This window comes from Dendrobates tinctorius, unplaced genomic scaffold, assembly GCF_039654945.1.
Source record: "Dendrobates tinctorius isolate UK_male_01 unplaced genomic scaffold, ASM3965494v1 ptg000184l, whole genome shotgun sequence".
NCBI lineage: Eukaryota > Metazoa > Chordata > Amphibia > Anura > Dendrobatidae > Dendrobates > Dendrobates tinctorius.
In genome coordinates, this window is record NW_027361851.1 from 4,650,512 (window position 1) to 4,656,554 (window position 6,043).

The window sequence follows — 6,043 nt, forward strand, 5'->3', positions numbered from 1 at the left end:
GGGGAAACCCGGTTTTGAGAATGACTAAACCTCCGCACAGGCGTGCTCCGAAGTGGCTCCGGCATTTGTGTCCATGACTGTTCAGAAGGATCACGGTCGAGCACACTTCGGACAGTTGAAGACTCATTCAGTTGTCCTTCTTCGGCTTTACTCAACATTTCAAAGATCACCCTTTCGGCGTGTTTCCTTTGTTGAGCATCCAGCTTTCCAAGTCTATCCGCAAAGTTTGCAAAGGTATCCATGGTGGTCTTGGCCTGATTTGCCATAATTTGATTAGCCAAAAATAGGAGGTCGGGGGATGGCTGCACGGCGGCCTTTCTTTTTCTTGAAAGCGGTTGACGACAAGGAAGAGTAGATGGCGCTTGGTCTTGACTATACCCCTCACAAGGGTCCTCCATACTGTTCTCACTACAAGTTTGTTCAGCAGTTGTTGGAGTACCAAGTTCTTGTCAATGGGGCTGCAGAAAAAGAAAATAACGGTTAAAGAAAAACACAAGAAATTATCTATGAACATCATGCAGCACACCACATAATTAGTTGTCATTCGATTTCTCATGACCACCATAGGTTAACTCAAGGTAATGAGAACAGAGTCAAGCAAAAAGATTATTTGTTTACTTATCTGAGCTGGCATGGAAAACGTTTGTAAACTGCAGAATTAAAAAGGTAAAACTTTTGTTATTTTTTGTCAATTCTACGATACAAATGCACATACAAATTTAAATTGCTATATTCTGCAAAGCAAACAAGGTACTTACATCTCCAACCGGGGAATCTTGATCAATTTGGATCGCTGGGTCTTCATCCAAGGTCTGCCGCACCGAACATTCTGTTGCCCATGGCAGCTCCTGGTCACGGGTGAAGCCAAGTAAGTCATAGTACCACAACGAGGGCACATAAACCTCGTCCGTGCCGGCACCAGACTTCCTTGACTTCTCCACTTTGTTTAACTCCTTTTTATAGACAGTGCGTAGACCTTGGATTTTTTTTGCGAGCAAGACCTTCATCCACCTTCTCGGCCGGATTATGCCGCTTGAAGAGGGCAATCATCTTCTCATGTGCCTCCCGTTTTTTTATGCGATTACTGTAATCGGCCGACTTAATTTGTTAAAGGCATGGCAGAGACCGATACAGTTCGATGAGTTCACGAATAAACTCCTCTGTATTGTAATACATCTGAAATAAAGAATAGCATGTAGTGAGCATACATGGAAAATGGGAAAAAAACAAATACGAAACATTGAAGCGCAGCACTGTTGTCGTGAAAAACTGAGTGTGCGCACACAAGCCCACCTAAAATGGCTGCCCATCCACAAACAGAGCCACGTCCTCAAGAGCTAAGAAAGCAGAGAACTTGTAGTGGTTCAATAAAATTTATAAAATGAAAAAACATTAGCGACCACAAACGTTACTTTAAGAACACCAAAAATATATGAAATAAAAAATTGGAAGCGCACAACTTTGCGGCATAACACGTGTTTTCATGGGTGTGTGAACACAAGGCCAATAAAAATGGCTGCCCATGTAAAAGCATAGGGACACTGATAGATGCCACGTCCTCTCTCTCTCACTATCGATCACTTTTGTAAATTGGATGTTCTTCAAATTTCATCTCATTTGAGACCCCTAATATACCTACCGTAAAAATGGAATTCTGTTTGGAGTCGCAGCCGGAGAACGCTAGTATGGTCTTGCAGGAACAAAGAACGCTACTATGATCTGAAAAACACTGGCAGGAACAAAGAACGCTACTATGAGCTGAAATACGCTGACAGGAACAAAGAACGCTACTATGATCTGAAATACGCTGGCAGGAACAAAGAACAGAAGCACTGCGAGGGTGCCTTTTCAAGCGGTCAAACAAAGAAGAAATGCTCCGCCAATCAGAACGCTGTAGTGACCACCAATCGGAGATTAGGGGGCGCGGAAAAGGCAACGCTAATCCACGCTGTGACGGACTCAGCTCCTGCTGAGCCCATTTTTTGAGTAGACCCTCTGGGTCATGGCACCCACCCGCCGAGGGCGAGCTTACCTTGTGAGAATCCACCCCCTGTACAGGGAGTGTCAGGGGCAAGACCAAGGGGGTGAGCCACCACGACTGCTGGACCAGACGGCCGGCTCAAGGAGACACTATTGAGTGTCTGTCAACAAGACGGACTGGATACCAAACATAAAGTGAAGTCACACAGTTTTTTCCTCAACGTGGATTCACACTTTATTCAGGTGCAAGGCATAACAGGGAATCAGGTGCAGGGCACAAACAGTGAAACACGGCAGGATACGTGCAAGGGCACGCCAAATGTTCCAGGCATAACACGTGCATGAAAACATACCAGGGTCCAGGACAGGATACGTGATAGGGATCACACAAGAGTTCCTAGAAGGAATGCATGCTAGGACACGCCAGGATCCAAGACGGGGTGCGATGGCATCGGACTCCGGACTACTGGCAACGACCGACAGGGTCCAGGCATCAGGCTGCGGACATCAGCTCTGGACATCAGGCCGCAGTCATCTGGTTCCGGACCTCTGGCAACGGTCGGCAGGTTACGGGAATCCGGCAGGCAAACCAGGTTTCAGGCAAGGAGGCAAGACAGATCTCCAGGCTTGGTGCATGTTAGGGAACACGCCGAGGTCCAAGGCTAGGTGCGAGACAAAGGTGCGTGTGTAGGGGACACGCCAAGGCACAAGATAGGGTGCGTGTAGAGACACGCCAAGGCACGAGACAGAGTGCGTGTGTAGAGACACGCCAAGGCACAAGGTACGAGATAGAGTCCTGAGCGTGCAAAGGGGCACACCAGGGTCCAGGCGAGACAGAGGCCTGCGCGTGCAGAGAGGCACGCCAGGGACAGCGTTCAAGGACCAGGTTAGGACCTGTGCGTGCAAGAGGGCACGACAGGGTACATGGCCAAACCTGCGCGTACTATAATAGAAGCACGGGGAGGTATGCCATGAGCAGGCAAGGGCCTGCGCGTGCTTTAGAGAGCACGCAGAGCACAGTGCGGAAACAGCGTGAGGTGCAAGAGAGCACAGAGAGCACGGCTGGGGCACTGGCTAGCTGATCGGGCTGCGGCACTGACAGACGGGCAAGACTCCAGCGAACCCGGCTGAGGCATGGCAGGCGACACAGCTGTCACTGACCGACGAGCACGGCTGAGGCACAAGCAGGCGGGCACGGCTAGGGCGGGCACGGCTGAGGCACAGACAGGAGGCTAGGAAGGCCAGGAGCATGCAAGAGCATACGAAGAAAGAGCAAGGGAAGACAAGACGAGAAACAAGGCAGAGCTTATGCAGAGTAAAGAACCAGGAACGGAAGCATAGGCAGAAACACGGAATCAGATCAGAGCAAGAACAGAGCTAGCAGCGGAGCGTAGGCCGAAGCCCAGAGCCGGGCCAAGGGAGAACCTTGGGACTAGCCTAGAAACATGCAAGAGAGCATAATAGGAAAGAGTCTAGCAGCGGAGCGTAGGCCGAAGCCCAGAGCCGGGCCAAGGGAGAGCCTTGGGACTAGACATGGAAAAGAGCACAAGAGGAAAGAGAGAAGGAATGGTGCGTGTGCCAGGGAGCACTACAGAGCACCATAGGAGAGAGAGAGAGAGAGAGAGGCAGAGCAAGCAAAGGCAGAGACCATAGGGAGGAACAAGGCAGAGCATAGCAAAGGCAAGGCAGAGAATAACAGAAGGACTACAAGTCCAAGCAGGACAAGGACGAACATGGCACAACGGACAAACATAAGACAAGGCACGGGACAAGAGATGGAGTACGAGCACGGAGCGTGTGCAGAGATGCACGACAGGGCAGAGTGCAAGGGCACAGAATAGACGGAGCGCCCCACAGACCAAGCAGCCATGCAGGGACACTACACAATACTCAGGCCCTGAGCAAAGGAAGGGGCGGCCTGATATAGGGCATAGCACCTCCTCTTCCAGGTCAGGACCAGGGGAGCACTTCCGGGTTCAGATCCACAGGATAACAGAGCACAGTCACATGATCAGAGTTCCAGACACGACGAGACGACTGCAGATCCAGTGCTGAAACCTAGACAGGTCACATGATCATAGTTCCAGACATGACGAGATGATTACCGAACCAGACAGTGCAGGATCTTTAGGAAACGTCACATGATAAGCGTTCCAGACATGACGAGATGATTGCAGAACCAGACAGTGCAGGATCCAGGCAGGGACACATGATCAGGGACTCCTAGACATGATGAGAAGATCACAGAAGGCAGAGCAGAAACGCAGGCATCCTGCAGATCAGACATGAGGTGAGTGTGCACACTGCTCTAGTGAACATGCAGGACAGCAGACAAGATATGCACATCGCTCCAGGAGTTCTTGAGACAAAACAGACATGGCAGACATGACAAACATGGCGGACATGACACACGCCTGGGTGCCTGCAATGTCACAAAGTACAGCCCTCATCGTGTACTGCATCGTCAGAACAAAAGTAGTGTGACAGGGTTTCAACGACCGCCGAGATCGTTACAAAGGTCGCTATGGATCGCCATATCGATGCTGCTTCGTTGGGAAGATCGGTCAGTTTGACATCTCACTAGCGATCACACAGCAATGCAGCAACGATCCTTATCTGGTTGTATCGTTAGCAGGATTGCTGTAGAGTCATTGTGTGTGACAGGGCCCTTACTGTTGTATATCCATGGGGGGAATCACTGGAAATGAGGTGCTTTAGCATAGAGATGGAATCAGGACTGCGTCTTTGATCACCTTTTGCACACCAAGAGGTGTTGAGCAGCTGTTGCTAATTTATAACTAAGCAGCTCCCACAATCCCTCTCTCCTGGCCCTGTATTGGGGTGTATAAAAATAGAATGATTCTAAGGGGTGCACGCATATGTGGGGCTAGCACTCATTCAGCAAAGCATCGCATTAGCTAAGCATCCAGCAAAAGACAGTTACTCCATGACAAAGAATTAACATACACCTTTTCCTCTTCTCTCTTCACACAGGTAATCATGTTATACAGCTTCTGATCTGCACCAGCCTGCACGTATCTCACTCCATTCAATGTTAGCAAGCAGGATGAATGGTAATCATGTTATACAACCTATGATCTGTACCAGCCTGCATGTATCTCACTCCATTCAATGTTAGCAAGTTGTGTGAATGGTAATCATGTTATTCAACTTCTTTGCTATAATTCATCTGTTTCATTGTTCTCAGGATTTACTGTTTTATATCCATGGGGGTGAATCACTGGAGATGTTATCTCAGGAGAGGTGCATCCAGCAAAAGACAATTAAGGGCCTGTCACACTAAGCGATATCGCTAGCAATATCGCTATAACGTCACTGGTTTTTGTGACGTTATAGCGATATTGCTAGCGATATCGCTATGTCTGATACTTACCTCTGACCGCTCCCCCGCTGGTTATCGCTGATCGCGGGAGAACGTCCTGGGCTGTTTCTGGTCGTCTGCTTCCTGCTGCGCTTCCTGCTGTCACGACGAGCGACGCGTGGACGCGGGCGGAGGACGTCTGGATCGCCTCGTCTGACAGGTAAGTAGCGACCCCCGACCCTGCGATGTCGCTGGTGAGATCTGCCTGTGTGGCAGCTCACTAGCGACCACTTAGAGATGTACCAGCGATCCTGACTGCGTCATATCGCTGGTCGGGATCACTGGCACATCGCTAAGTGTGACAGTACCTTTACTCCTTGACAAGGAATAAACATCCACCTTCTCTCGTCACACAGGTAATCATGTTATTCAACTTCTGATCTGCACCAGCCTTTATGTATCTCACTCCATTCAATGTTAGCAAGCAGTGTGACTGGTAATCATGTTATTCAACTTCTTTGCTATAATTCATCTTATATATTGTTCTCAGAACTTAAGGCCCTGTTACACATAAAGATGTCCCAGCGATCCCACCAACGATCCGACATGATGGGACCGCTGGGACATCGTTAGGCTGATCGCTGGTGAGCTGTTACATAGACAGCCCCAGCAATCAGGACCAACGACGCTGGACACTGGTTTCTAATGTAAACGTCGGGAATCTAGCAGTCCCGCGGCTCT